The sequence below is a fragment of the Neolamprologus multifasciatus genome, chromosome 7 (genome assembly GCF_963576455.1).
Source record: "Neolamprologus multifasciatus chromosome 7, fNeoMul1.2, whole genome shotgun sequence".
Classification (NCBI taxonomy): domain Eukaryota; kingdom Metazoa; phylum Chordata; class Actinopteri; order Cichliformes; family Cichlidae; genus Neolamprologus; species Neolamprologus multifasciatus.
Genome location: NC_140445.1, coordinates 65612658 through 65625932, shown reverse-complemented (window position 1 = coordinate 65625932; position 13275 = coordinate 65612658). Strand labels below are relative to the sequence as shown.

The window sequence follows — 13275 nt, the reverse complement described above, 5'->3', positions numbered from 1 at the left end:
TTGTTTTCAGGGAAAATGTTCGACCATCGAGCCTTTCAGGTGTTCTGGTGTTGCTGAGGTATCTGCTCTATTTATGCATTTAGGAACATACCAGATTGTTCGCTTTACCACTCCACATGGTTTCCACTGTAATTGAGCGCTGTGAATAAATATAAGTGTCAGTGAATGCACTTTTTTTAAATAGTAGTGGTGGTGTACAGAGGCAAAATGACCAAATGTGTCACTGTACAAAACCCCACAAAGCAGCAGCTTTAAACAACCTCTCTTAACTTACAGTTTTTGATTTAATAGCTCAGTGAAATAAAGTTTTTGGGTCCAACAAAAGTTTGTACATTAAACTCTGTGGAAGACGACAGAAACTGTTAGAAAAGAAGAAGCAGAGCAGCGAATAAATATCCAGGGACATTTTCCATTAAAAGAAACTGGTATTGTATTCAGTGTGGAGACATTCAGCAGAGACACGTGACGGCACGGTGACTAATGTGAAGGACTCAGAGACGGTAACAGAAAGTATGGAAATGGGAAGGCTTTACATTTTCATGAATAATAATGATATATTTTTAAAGTATGAAGATGTGGAGTCAGCACCACATTCAAACACTGTTTAATAATTAGTGTCGCTTTTTAATAGAGGAGCTGAAGTTATCTGTGGACAGTATTCACACGCTATTAGAAAATCTGATTTATTAAGGAGGAAACTGTGATCTTAATGTTATTAACCCTTTAAGACCTACCATAGAACCAAGTGCGCCAGAGCTTATATTATGTGTTTACATGCTGTGGAGCCATTTTTGGGAGCATTTCAAGTTGCTATACATCAATACAACCATTACAGCCTATATTATAATAATATGTCTGCATTAAGTGCATAGTAATTACATAAATTGCAAAAAAGTGCAATAAACTACAAAAAAATTGAAAATCGTTTTTGTTTTTTTAACATATATTTCTAGTTAGAGAAATTTAAGAGGCTTATCCCTCAAAACTGTAAATACAAAAAAGTTGCACAAAATAGTTTCCCACCACAGGAAATTTATTTTGAGTGTCTTCATAGTTTTATTTTTGAAATACACCAATTTTTATACACTGCAGGAAAAATGAAAATAAATATTATAATGCAAATTTGCAAAAAAGCAGCATATGCATCAAAATAAACTATTTCCAGCAGTGCAATATGAGTCCTAAGCATCCCAGAAACCACACAGAAAGTCATAAAGTCAAAGATAACTTTTAAAAACACCAGTATAGGCTCATTGAGGCCCTGATGGTAAAAACTACATTTCCGCGAAAATGACGTCACTTCCGGTTTCGGGCAGGTCATGGCGGACATGCGATAGTTCGTGCTGACGTCTATTCCAACGTAGGAAGTGTTACAAACAGCTGATCGGATCAGCAAAGCGTGTTTCTGGAATATTATGTTTGTGTTGCTGCAAGTGCTTTTTATGCAGTTTTTGCAAAACTATATGTGGAAGGAAACTGTGACCGAGGACAAGCTGATGGCATAAGATGTAAGTACAACTCCTCCGGTTTCATATGCAAAAAAATTATTGCGCTAGCTCACGTGGTTGCAGAGCTACCGGGATTTAAAAGTAGTTACACAAAACAGAGCGTGCTGCTCCGACCGGCTTTAAAGGGTTAAGAAAGTGTTTTTCCAAAAGCAGCTGATTGATCCTTGAGTGATTTTCGTGCCTCACGTAGATGCTGCTTCTTCATGACTTTATAAAGCAGCTTTAAAGGTAAATCTTTGAGGTTGTTTAATAGAAAAAATGATACTGTACGTATTATTGATTAGTGTGTGATCATTTCTTCTAAAAAATGGATTCGTTCCTCTAAACGTAAAATTAAAAATACACTGGTTGTTGTTACTCTGCCATCTTGAAACCAGTGGCTGAGATGGACATCGTTGCTCTGCATATCTGTGTTTCTGTATTTGGCTATAGCAACACTTACAAGTTACTTTTAATTTAAAGATCACTAATAGCTCTTTGATACGTGATTTGCCCGCGCATATTTCCCTCATCTTTCTCATCGTGTCCTCCTCTGCACTGCTCTCTAAGCTAACATCACACCAGTTAATGATTAAACGTCTTAAAAATCAAACTTGTGACGAGCAGTTTGATTACATTCTCACGTCGTATAAGTTCATTGCAAAGTGTCCAAGTCCAACAAAGTTAGCTTTAAAGAAAGTTTCACCGACAGCGAACAACAGCGCTCACAGATGGAGAGGTGCAGGATTCCCACAGCTCACCTCATTATCACTTCACCGACTCCATCGACTCCATCAAGCTCCTCGCACAAAGCTGAGGTAAACGGCAGACTGACAGCCTGCAGCACTAAAGGCGACACAGTTGAGTGTGTGGTTTAGTTGTTAATGCAATTGAATTGTGAGGTGTAAGAAAACAGAGATCATGTGACTGTAATCTATAATCTACAGACATGTAGGGCTGAGACTTAACGTGCTGTACCATCATCAAGTCATGGCTTTGGTTTATAGACCTCTGTAGTCACCTCTGGTTTCAGGCGTCCACACATAGAAGTCCCAACAGCAGTATTTTGTTGTGTTGTGTTATTTTTTATTTATTTACTTTTGTTTCGGTCAGAAATTGTTACATTTGGGAAAATGATACAAAATGATAAAAAGCAGCTATTCAAAAGTCCCATTCCTGTGCAGTTCATTAAAAGGAGGAAACAAAGAGACTTTGTTTTTGTTTGTTTTAAATACTTTTACAGATAGTTTTAAGTTTTCTTTCTAGAACTGCAGTTCTTGGCGCTTCATTCGGTTACTTTGCAGACCCTTCGAGTCAGAGAGCTCTTACCCACAGTGCAGGTTAAGGACGGCTTTAACCACACCAAATACATCAGGTGTGGTTAAAGCCGTCCTAACAGTATGTACCTGACTGCTGACCCAAAATGAATCTTTTCCAACCTACCAAACGCTACTGTTAAGGGTTCAATATTGAGGAGGGGTACAGGAGGTAATCCAAATAACAACACTGATCCGGCCGGGTGGAGCACACGCGTGGTGAGATGTACACTGCAAAACATCAGCATTGCTTTTGATTCATCAGGGTTAACGCCCCCCTCATGCGTCATCAGATACAATACATGCATACGTCAAATCAAAACAATGGCTTTTAACACAGTTTGAAAAGAACATTGTCTCCGTCTCCACGGCAGGTGCTTCCTGTCCATCTTCTGACTCTCGCTTCTCCAAAACCTCGGGCCATGCAGCAATTCTGCACGCACAACAATGCAGTTGCAAGCAAATATATCTGAACTCTCACCTAGAACATAAGCCTACCTACAGTGTGTGCAATTCTCCTGTGCATAATGACCTAACTGAAACTATATCTGTAATATGTTGAATAAATGTTTTAATCAAGAACCTCTGCTAAAAGCTTAATCAAAAGATATAAATGAATAAAAGACAATAATGAATAACCTGGTTATTCAAACAGCTCCTCAAAGTGATTTTCACTTTCACAAGCACGCTCTGCAAAAGCCTGCGCTTCCTGTCTACTTTGGCACAGAGTGTACTCAGAGTTAGGCCTTTCTTTTATAATGCAATGTAATCTACATATAAACATTTAAGATTATGAAAAGCATTCAAAAGCATTTAAGATTATAAATTCAACTCAAGTGGTTATAACTGCACCTGTAATAAAGGCTAATTGGGTGCCAATATGTTTAAATATTGACTACAATATCAATGCTGTAGATTATATTATTAATGCAATGGTAACGATGATGATTATTAACAATAGCAGCAAAATAATTTCCCTGATCTCCACGCTACCTTTGCATTCGTAGTGTCATAATAAATGGTCAAAAATCTAATTGGAAACGTCCGTCAATGGTTTAATATCTTAGTGGTAATAAAAACCTGATCCAGTCTAATATGTCATTATTTCAAATTCTTGAAGTGAAAAAGGCTCTAATATAAATTCTGCCTTTCATTGCGTCTGGGTCATCACTAATGATTGTTATTTCCAGCTTGATAATTGTTATAGCTGAAGCCAAGACACTGAGTCCGGCTGGGCATCAGCACACGCGCCTGAGGCCTCACATTTCCTCTTCCTGTTGTTTTTCCCAGCCGAGCCTACATCATAATTTGCTTTCATTTATTTTGTTGTAATGAGGAGATTTTAAAACAAGTACATTTGTTTAAAAAAAAACGGTACAAGAGTCTGCTATTAAATCCAGTCTGGTTTTATTATCACTTGTCCAGCGCTGTGTGAAGACTTTTATAGTCCCCACTGGCTGTCACAGTCTCTCCTAGTCACATTCATTAAGGGTGTCGCCTTTCCCATTGTAGCTAATGGCTTCATGGGAATGAAACATGAAATATTCAGCGGTAGATTAAAATCACGATTTCTCCAAATACATTTTATAGGCAAAGTAAAGCGAACAAATGGAAACCATTTCATATGTAAAATGAATCTATATATTATATCTGCTGTTTTTAATATGTTGGAATTAATGTTGCTTCACATGATTCACGTGATTAATTTTATTTGAAAGGGGTTGCTAGCATGGAGTTACAACACTTTACCTTTCAGTGCTTTGGATTAGTATACAAGCATATTTCTTATTATGTGTTACCCAAACAGAACGACGGGGAGTAATATGATGGCCATATTAAACACCTGAACTAGATCTGAACTGAAAGTGTCAAATATAAGTTACTTTTAATTTAGAAATCCCAAATAACCTTTGCAAACTATACACATATACAGTGTTGGGGAGTAACGGAATACATGTGCCGCCGTTACGTATTTAAAATACAAAATATGAGTAACTGTATTCCGTTACAGTTACCGTTTAAAAAGGTGGTATTTAGAATACAGTTACTTTGTTGAAATAAATGGATTACACGGCGGTACTTCCCTGTTTCATATTGTGGCGGGTCAGGACTGTTTGGGTTTTGTTTGACAGCTACGTTCTGTTGTTCCAGGCAGCGTTACGGTTGCCATGGTTACAGGGTGTCGCTCTCTCTCTGCGTGTTTCCTGGGTGAGAGAGCGCCTGTTGTTGTTGTTGTGCTAAGCTAACAGGCAGAATGCTACAGGCATAGCTCTAAAGAATGTAGCATCATGGGCAGTGTAGTCCGTGCTGCAGGGAGAATGGACTGCCATACACGTTATGTGTCTGTGAGCGAGGGAGGGAGAAAAAGGAAAAGTACGAGCTGTCATCGAGCAGAAACGGGAGCTGGAAGCATGTAAATATAATAATAACCACTGCAGCCAAGAAGAGAGCCTGACGAGCCCAGTTGTAAGTAAGCTATTAAGACTCGACTGTACACCGTGTTCGTGTTTTCCTCCAAAAACAATAAGTTCTGTTGGAGCAGCCTTTCAACGCCTCTCTCTGTCTCTGCTAGCAAAGTTGACCCAGACAACAAAGTAAAGCTAGTTTTCAGCTACGAGCCGACACAGAACCCACCGTATTAGCCAGAGGTCCCTTTACTACGGTTCAGAGCCGCGGACCTTCAGTAACAGTAATAAATCACAGCAATAGTACATTCATGTAGTTGTAAACAGCATGATAATATATTAAGTAATCCAAAGTATTCAGAATACGTTACTCTCATTGAGTAACGTAACGGAATACGTTACAGAATACATTTTGGGGCATGTAATCTGTAATCTGTAATGGAATACATTTTAAAAGTAACCTTCCCAACACTGCACATATATAGCAGGTGAGGGGAAAATGCTGTAAACAAAGAAAGCTTTCATGAATGGAAGTGTTAATCGTTTGTTATCATCAAGCAACAATGCAGAGAAGGAACAACAGAGAATCTAAACCACATCAATATTTGGTGCGACCCCTCTTTGCCTTCTTCTAGACAGTTTCTGAAGGAGCTCGGCTGGTAGGTCGTTCCAAACGTCGTGGAGAACTAAGCACAGATCTTCTGTGGATGTCGGCTTCCTCACATCCTTCTGTCTCTGATCCCAGACACACTCTGTGATGAGATCAGGGCTCTGTGGGGGTCGGACCATCACTTCCAGGACTTCTTGTTCTTCTTTATGCTGAAGATAGTACTTAATGACGTTGGGGCCAATAACCAATCGTTTATGTTTCTGAAAGCTCTCTTTATTTACAGCATTTTTTCCACACCTGCCTAAAACTTTTCCACAGTACTGTATATGTTCTGCTTCCACCAAGTGGCAAAAAAATCTATAATTTCGAAGGTAAATCAGCCGTTTTGATTGTTTGTTTGTTAGTTTTTGAAGTGATATTCAGGCTAAAGCTGTTCTCCATCAATAGACATGATGAAGCTCCATTCAGCTACGTCTGGAAATCCTTAAAGTGGTTGATTTTCTCTCCTCGGAGTAAATCTCCTCATATACATGACTTTTTATCTCAATCTCATGTCTCTGCAGCTTATTGCTGTTCAATACATGCCCTCTGGTAAACTATCCAGTATATATGAGGTGTGAACTGTTATTTAACCATCATTGTTAGCGATATAAGGAATACAATCAATGTTTTGTTGTACAGACAACACACACCTCATGCTTCAGCTTCCTTCTCCCGGTCTCCTTTCTATTTGGCTGTATAATGATCATTGATTACTTTGGGAAAAAATGCTGTACCCACCCACAAGGTCACAGTATATCAAAAAAGTATTGCCACAGGCTTTAAGAAAATAAAATCGATAAAGTTGACTGGCACAGTGTCTAAATGCAGCGGTCAGTGTTTTGGATGCTTTATCTTGGGAATATATGGATGCAGCCACTGTTGCAAGCAAAAGTCCAAACTAAGCAAAACTTGATGAAGACGTTTAAGGAAAGTAGAGTCTAACTTCAGCATAACGACGGCGAGAGGTCAGCGCGAGGCAAACGGGAACTGGGAATTGTAAGTAGGCTGTTACAGCAGGCGCACAGCCGAGCAAGGCAAGCAAACAAACCCCTGACAAAGTAAAATATTTGCTGTGAAAGAACAAACAGACGCAGCGATCAGCTGGGGCACATGTTCACAAGGATTTAATGTCAAACATTATTTTCTTATTAAGCTCAATTAGGGTGAAAATGAATGTTAATGAGATGGAAAACAGAGCGGATGGGAGAGAGGGAGGAGTGCGAGGCTTATCGCTGCAATTATGACAAGCTTGGGTCGGGTTGATAGCGGCGAGTAAGAACTCTAATTGGCTTAGAACAGAGGAAGGAGAGAACGTGAAGAGATAAATAACAGTCTTGTTTACACCGGTGGAAGGATGACCCGCAGTAATACAGGTCATTGCAACAATAAGTGTGCAGAGGCTTTTATTCGTGCTTACCTTGGAGAAGCTGAAATTTAAAGTACAAAAATAAAGTAGTGCTGCACACATTTTATTTTTGTAAAAGTTTAGTGGCGTTCGCTGCACGACGTCGGTTCTAATTGTTTAAAAAAGTACATCAGTAAATGTTTATTTATCACAAATAAAAAAATGCTAATAACTTGTTGGGTTTCTCGTTAGCCTGCTGTAGGATGTTTGCCTCAGAACTCCGACCTGTGTCGTGATGTAGAAAGGGGTTTGCTGCTGACAGCACATATAATGCCGCCACATTTTGCTCCTTATATTGTGTCTGTCGAGGCAGAGAACACAGTGACAAAGGGGGGCTCACTGAGAAGAAGCTGTATGGATCCATCTCAACTCTAGAAGGGCTGAGATTTGAGGTGACAGCTAATTTGAAATTTAGATTTAGAAATATCTCAGCTTTCAATAGATCTACAGAGCTGTCCGTTCAAAACAGTTTTGTGGAATTGTCAACAGGTATAAATCAAGCTAAGTGTTTTTCCCCCCATATTTACTCATAATTTCACAGATAAGACGTCTGTGAATCATAAAATCTTTGGCAGATCAGTTTTATGCAAATGACTTAGGGCTGCACGATTTTGCATAAAATGAGAATCACGATTTTTTGTCTTAGAATTGAGATCACGATTCTCTCACGATTTTCTTTCCCAGTATAAATATTTATTGCACTTATTAACTGCACATCAACTTCGTAACAGTTGAGACTGAACATAAAACAATAAATAAACATAAAAACAACAAATGTCTCACGTTTTGTCGTTGCTGCAAAATGTTGTACTGCTTGAAATTGCGTCTCCACCGTTGCTCGACGCTGCGTGTATAGAGCAGGTAATGCAACAATAGAAAAACAGTTGCGTTTGTCTAGGGTGTTGATCGTTTTCCTAAATCCCTCGTTTTGCACAGTGTTGATGGAGCCATATCTTTGGTCAGGTGATAAGTAACAGCCTCCGTAATTTCTTTGTGCCTGCGGGAGTTCGACGGGTATAGGGAAGCGCTGTATAAGGTTCCTGTTATTGATGTTTGGGTGGTTGATCGGGACGGATTTTCTCCGGTCACTTTCTCGTCATCCCTGACGTGCTCTCCGTTGTTTTTTCCTGCTAATTTTAGCAGCCAGCTTCTGTATCACGTGGTATAAGCTCCGCCCTTGTCATTTGTTGAGCAGGAAGAGTGAGCGCTTGTTTTCATGCAGATTACGTCCCGGATCAAAATGCGGTACAATCGTTGTCGTCTTTTTTTTCTTTTTTCTTTTTTTTTATTATTAAATCGTTGTCATTTGGAAATGAAATCGCACATAAGTATGAATCGAGATCGCGATTTTCTAACGATTAATCGTGCAGCCTTAAAATGACTGATAGTCGCCTTATGCTGTGACTCACTTTACTGTAAATCACTTTTAAACTGTCAGGATGCTGGGTCTGCAACCCAGCATTTTCAGTGTATTTTGTATTTTTGATTTCTTGTGTTAAATATGTGAAGTTGTGCTATTATTATTAGTTTTTCTTGGTTGAGTTTTAGTCTAGTTTATGTTTCTTCTGTCTCCTGAGTCTTTTCCTGTCCTCCATGTTCTACTTTCAGTCACGCCAGTGCTTTAGTCGTCCGTAGCTGTGTCCCAAAACGTCGGCTGCATCCTCCTGAGGCCGCATTTGAAGGCCGATTACGTCACAGCCAGGCGACGAAGGCTGTCCAAATTCGTCGACTCCTTCAAATGCGGCCGTCTTCATTTCCCCGAATTTGAAGGATGGGTCAGGTGTTTCCTTCGTGGCCCACCATATCCCAGAATTCATAGCGCGGCCCAGCCAAATTTCAGCTGCCAACAATGGCGGCTGCTGCTAAGTTTTAAAATTAGTCTTATTAATCTTTCTGGGCCGCAAAATAAACTTTTAACATATTTTCAGGCGAGAAAGTAGCTGTGTAAACATCAAATATCTGCTCGGTTTATCAAGACATCGCATATTTGCAAAAGTGCTTCGACGTTTTTGGAGACGGGGAAAGAACAGACGTGTAAACATAACTGAGCCGACGAGACACAAACAGGGAACACAACGAAGAAACACCAGGAGTACTAAATATAACTCGGGTCACCCAGGCGTCCCAACACTGCGCATGTTTTGGTGTCACTTCTGCAGCTTTTTCTTCACATTAATGTGTCAGTGAAAACGTTTCCATTGTATTTTGTGAAATTTTGTTTCGTTTCTTTTCCACGATGTGTGTTTACTTCCTTTGTGTTTCATGTAACTCCTGTTGTATCTTATTTCTGTTGTACTTTTTCAACTTACATTACAGTTTGCGTCCTTTTGCATCGTTTTATTATTTGCTGGTGTTTTCTCATGGGTAACTGTAACGAATCGATTTTGACAGAAAACTAAAATCTAAAAGAACATAGTTCAAAGGTCATAGTTCATAGATGATAAATAATACAAGGTGTTGAGCATTCAAAGCATTTACCCAGTTCAGTAAATCTATCCCAGAATCTATAAAATTCAATACATTTGACTTTCTTATATTTAACTTCCAGCGATTAACTGTTATATTTAACTATTCCTCATTTGTGTTTCACTTATTCCAGCTGACTCAAGGTCAAAACTTATCCGACACACTTCATCATAATCATAAAGGCTGCAAAACAAAGGACATTAATAACCTCAGCTCAATTATACAGAAAATAAAATGCACTTTGATCAATTACTAGGTAGAAATGTTACATAAATCTATGTTGTTTATTCAAGACAATAACTCAGCAACAAGCAGATTGTTGCTTTTTACAGCTGTGTGATGTTCAGCAGAGTTTAACATCCTGTTTTTAAAATTTCAAAACATTTTAGCAGGTTATGGCATGAAATTGAGTTCTAATGAACATTTACATAAAACGCAGCACTTTGTAAGTTTGGTTTTCATGAATGACCAGACAGACCATTGCTATGAATAATGCGACAGCATTTTCTCCTCTCCTGTGATGAAGGATGCTCCAGAGTATCCTAGCCTATAAAATACAAGAAGCGTTTTATCTCCTTTCCTAAGCATCAGGAGAATTCATACAGCTCTGATTATGGCCTGACGTGGATACTTCCAGGACACGTCACTAAGTTATGAACCTTCCTTTTTTTTAAAATTCTTTATTTCTAAACTATTACTTCACGAAGGTGATTACAGGCATTAATTAACACAGTTTACAAGAGAAAAACAAAACAAAACGAAAGAAAAACCAGTCGGGAGTGACCAGTTAGCTCGGTTGGTGGTTTCAAGCTTTGAGAAGAAGATTTGGCTTATGGGTATTGGCATATAGGACCCACTTATCCCAACACGAACGGAACCAACCCACCCTGTCATTGACATGAGCTGTTACCTCCTCCAGCCTATAAATCTCTAGCGTAATTTCCCACCATAATGACAAGGTCGGTATATCTCGCAAGGACCATTTCTTAGTTATACCTTTCTTACTTGCAACAAGTAAAGCTCTTAACAGACATGTATCATACAACCAAAAAAGATTGTCTTCATGTCCAAAGGGAATCGTAATGTACCATGAATGTCTTTCCAGTAGGTCCGTAGCAAAGAACAATCCCACATAATATGGGTGTGATGTGCTCGTTGGTGTCCACAGTTTCTCCAACACACAGGAGGATTCCCATCAAAATGAGCCTTTTACACGGAGTAATAAAGAACCTTATTTATTATATTATAAGGTTATGAACCTTCCTAAGCTAAATATACATATTGAAAGATATTAAATGGCTCCAGAAACCAAAGGGAACCAAAACCCAAAATCACTCAGAAACAGGCAGATAACACAGATGGGAAGATTCAGACAATCAGACAAAGAACACAAGAGCAAGGCTAAATATACAAAAGAGCTAACAGGCAAAGAGGAAACGTGGGGAGTGAAGAACAGCTGAAACAAATCAGACAATGAGACAAAGGCAGTAAAACTAAATACAACACACAGCAGACAGAAAGCTACCAAAAAAGGAAGTGACTTAACTCTCATGACAGACATGCTGGCCTGTCCAAATCGCACCTATAGTCTGTAGAGGTGGGAATCACCATACATCCCACGATACGATATTATTGCAATATTTTGCGATGTTCAGATTCTGTACATAAAGGTAAACTTTATCAATATTCATTTTCTCTAATATCAAAGTCTCACACTCAGTCTTTCTCTCATTTCAGTTTGATTGTTGACAAACTGAACGGTTTGTATTACAGTCTAGTCCAACTTAACTGAATCAACCATCTGGTACAATTATAGCTATTCTGAACTATGCAGTTTATGAAAACTATGCAGCCCCTTCAGCAACTGAAGAATTTGAAAGTAAATGAAAACAAAATATAATTTTACATTAAATAAAAAAGTTTGAAACTTAATTAAAATAAAACATGTCTTAAATTAAAATAAGTAAACTGTCATGTTTATTAAACACATTTGGACAGTGAAGGAATGTCAGGATTCTTGCTCAGAAAAAGGATCAACATGCTCTGAAGTCAGAGCACAAAAACCTTTTTTGTAACAAAATATCGATTTCTGCTGTCCCTGTATCGATACATTATTAGCAAACAAAATATCACCATGCTACACAGTATCCATTTTTTCCCCCACCACTAATAGTCTGTTTGTTTGACTTGTAGCTTCTTCCTGTTCTCTGGTTTGCTTTCACACAGAAAAAAGTCCAAGTGAATTCCAATGTTCAGTCTGCTGATTGGTCAGAAATGTCTGGGGCATGCCCAAATAAGGAAATACAGGAAGAAGGTGCTGTGATCTGGACTATTGGAGAACAAAGATAATTTACATTAATTTCACAGCTGGTTGCTGGTGCAGAACTTTGCACATCCATGGTACCCTCTCACATCAAGAATCCAAAGCATTCGTGTCCGTGGGACATGTTTTAGCTCAAACGTGGAAACAGTGTACTTGAATTTCAAGCCAAAGACGTTTCAAACAATATCTCCTAGCGATGGGAGGTCCGGCTCTCTTCAAAGACTCTGCTCTTTTGGCTCAGCTTCCTTAGGAAAGACATCTCTTATTGCTTTTAATTTAGTATCACTCACTACTTTCAGGTAAGCAGTTTTTTTTAAAAACTAGTGTTCCCATAAAAGCCCTTACTACGTCTACAGGGGAGAACATGTACAGATTTTAAGTTTCCAATGTTTTGTCCTCCACAGTAGAAAATGGCTCGCCATTGGCTGTCATCGTCATCATCACCACCTTTGTGTTTGGCTGCAGTCATTTGTTCTGTAATGTGCTTATTTAGGTTTGAGTTACAGAAGGCTGCAGTATACCTGCAGCTTTTGGCAAGTCCGTTGATGCTGCAGCAGAAGTACTTTGCTCAAAACAGGACACTTGTCCAGGGTCAGTGGATGGCAGCTGGAGCAGAGAGGGCACGCTCTCCTCCAGCTGCACGGATGGATGAGCGGTTCTTAGATGTCTCTGCAGGTTCTTATTTTCATTTTACAAATCCTGCATGCAGCTTTACAGTTACCAGTATAATTGGAAACAGCCAGATGCTGTGTTTTTTTTCTGTTTTTGCCCATTTCTTCACTTTTTATTACAGCTCCCTGCCTCGCCCTCGCTCTGTGTACGTGGCCTGTGCCCGTACTCTCACTGTCTCTTTTTTCTCTTTAGAAATACAAGCAACTGTTTGTTTTCAATAATATTTACATCATTTTAAAGCTTGACGACTTATTTATTTTTTACATAATTGCCATTTCGGTCGGTGCAATACCCCCTTTGGTCCCAAAGCACAGTTGCACACTGTGTGCACTGTGCGTAAGCATTCTCCACAAGACCGCACGTCGCCCGTCAAACTTTCGCTCTCCTGCAAAACTTTGGTGGGAACTTCATCACCCACCCACCCTACTGTCCGGACTTCACACCCAGTGACTACCACCTGTTCCCAAAGTTGAAAGAACATTTGTCCAGAAGGCAATTCTGCGGCTGCGGCAAGCGGGTATGACATGGGCATTGTAAAACCGCCACAGC

At 39.3% G+C, this 13275-nt stretch overlaps 1 protein-coding gene and 1 long non-coding RNA gene across 4 annotated transcripts in view; both read left to right on the top strand.

Moving 5' to 3' along the window:
• Positions 1-13275, top strand: part of LOC146515921 (uncharacterized) — a 496024-nt gene that overhangs the window by 214104 nt on the left and 268645 nt on the right. The gene's annotated exons all lie outside the window — the stretch shown is intronic.
• cdh13 (cadherin 13, H-cadherin (heart)) overlaps positions 1-13275 on the top strand; it is a 490756-nt gene that overhangs the window by 208836 nt on the left and 268645 nt on the right. The window lies entirely within an intron of this gene.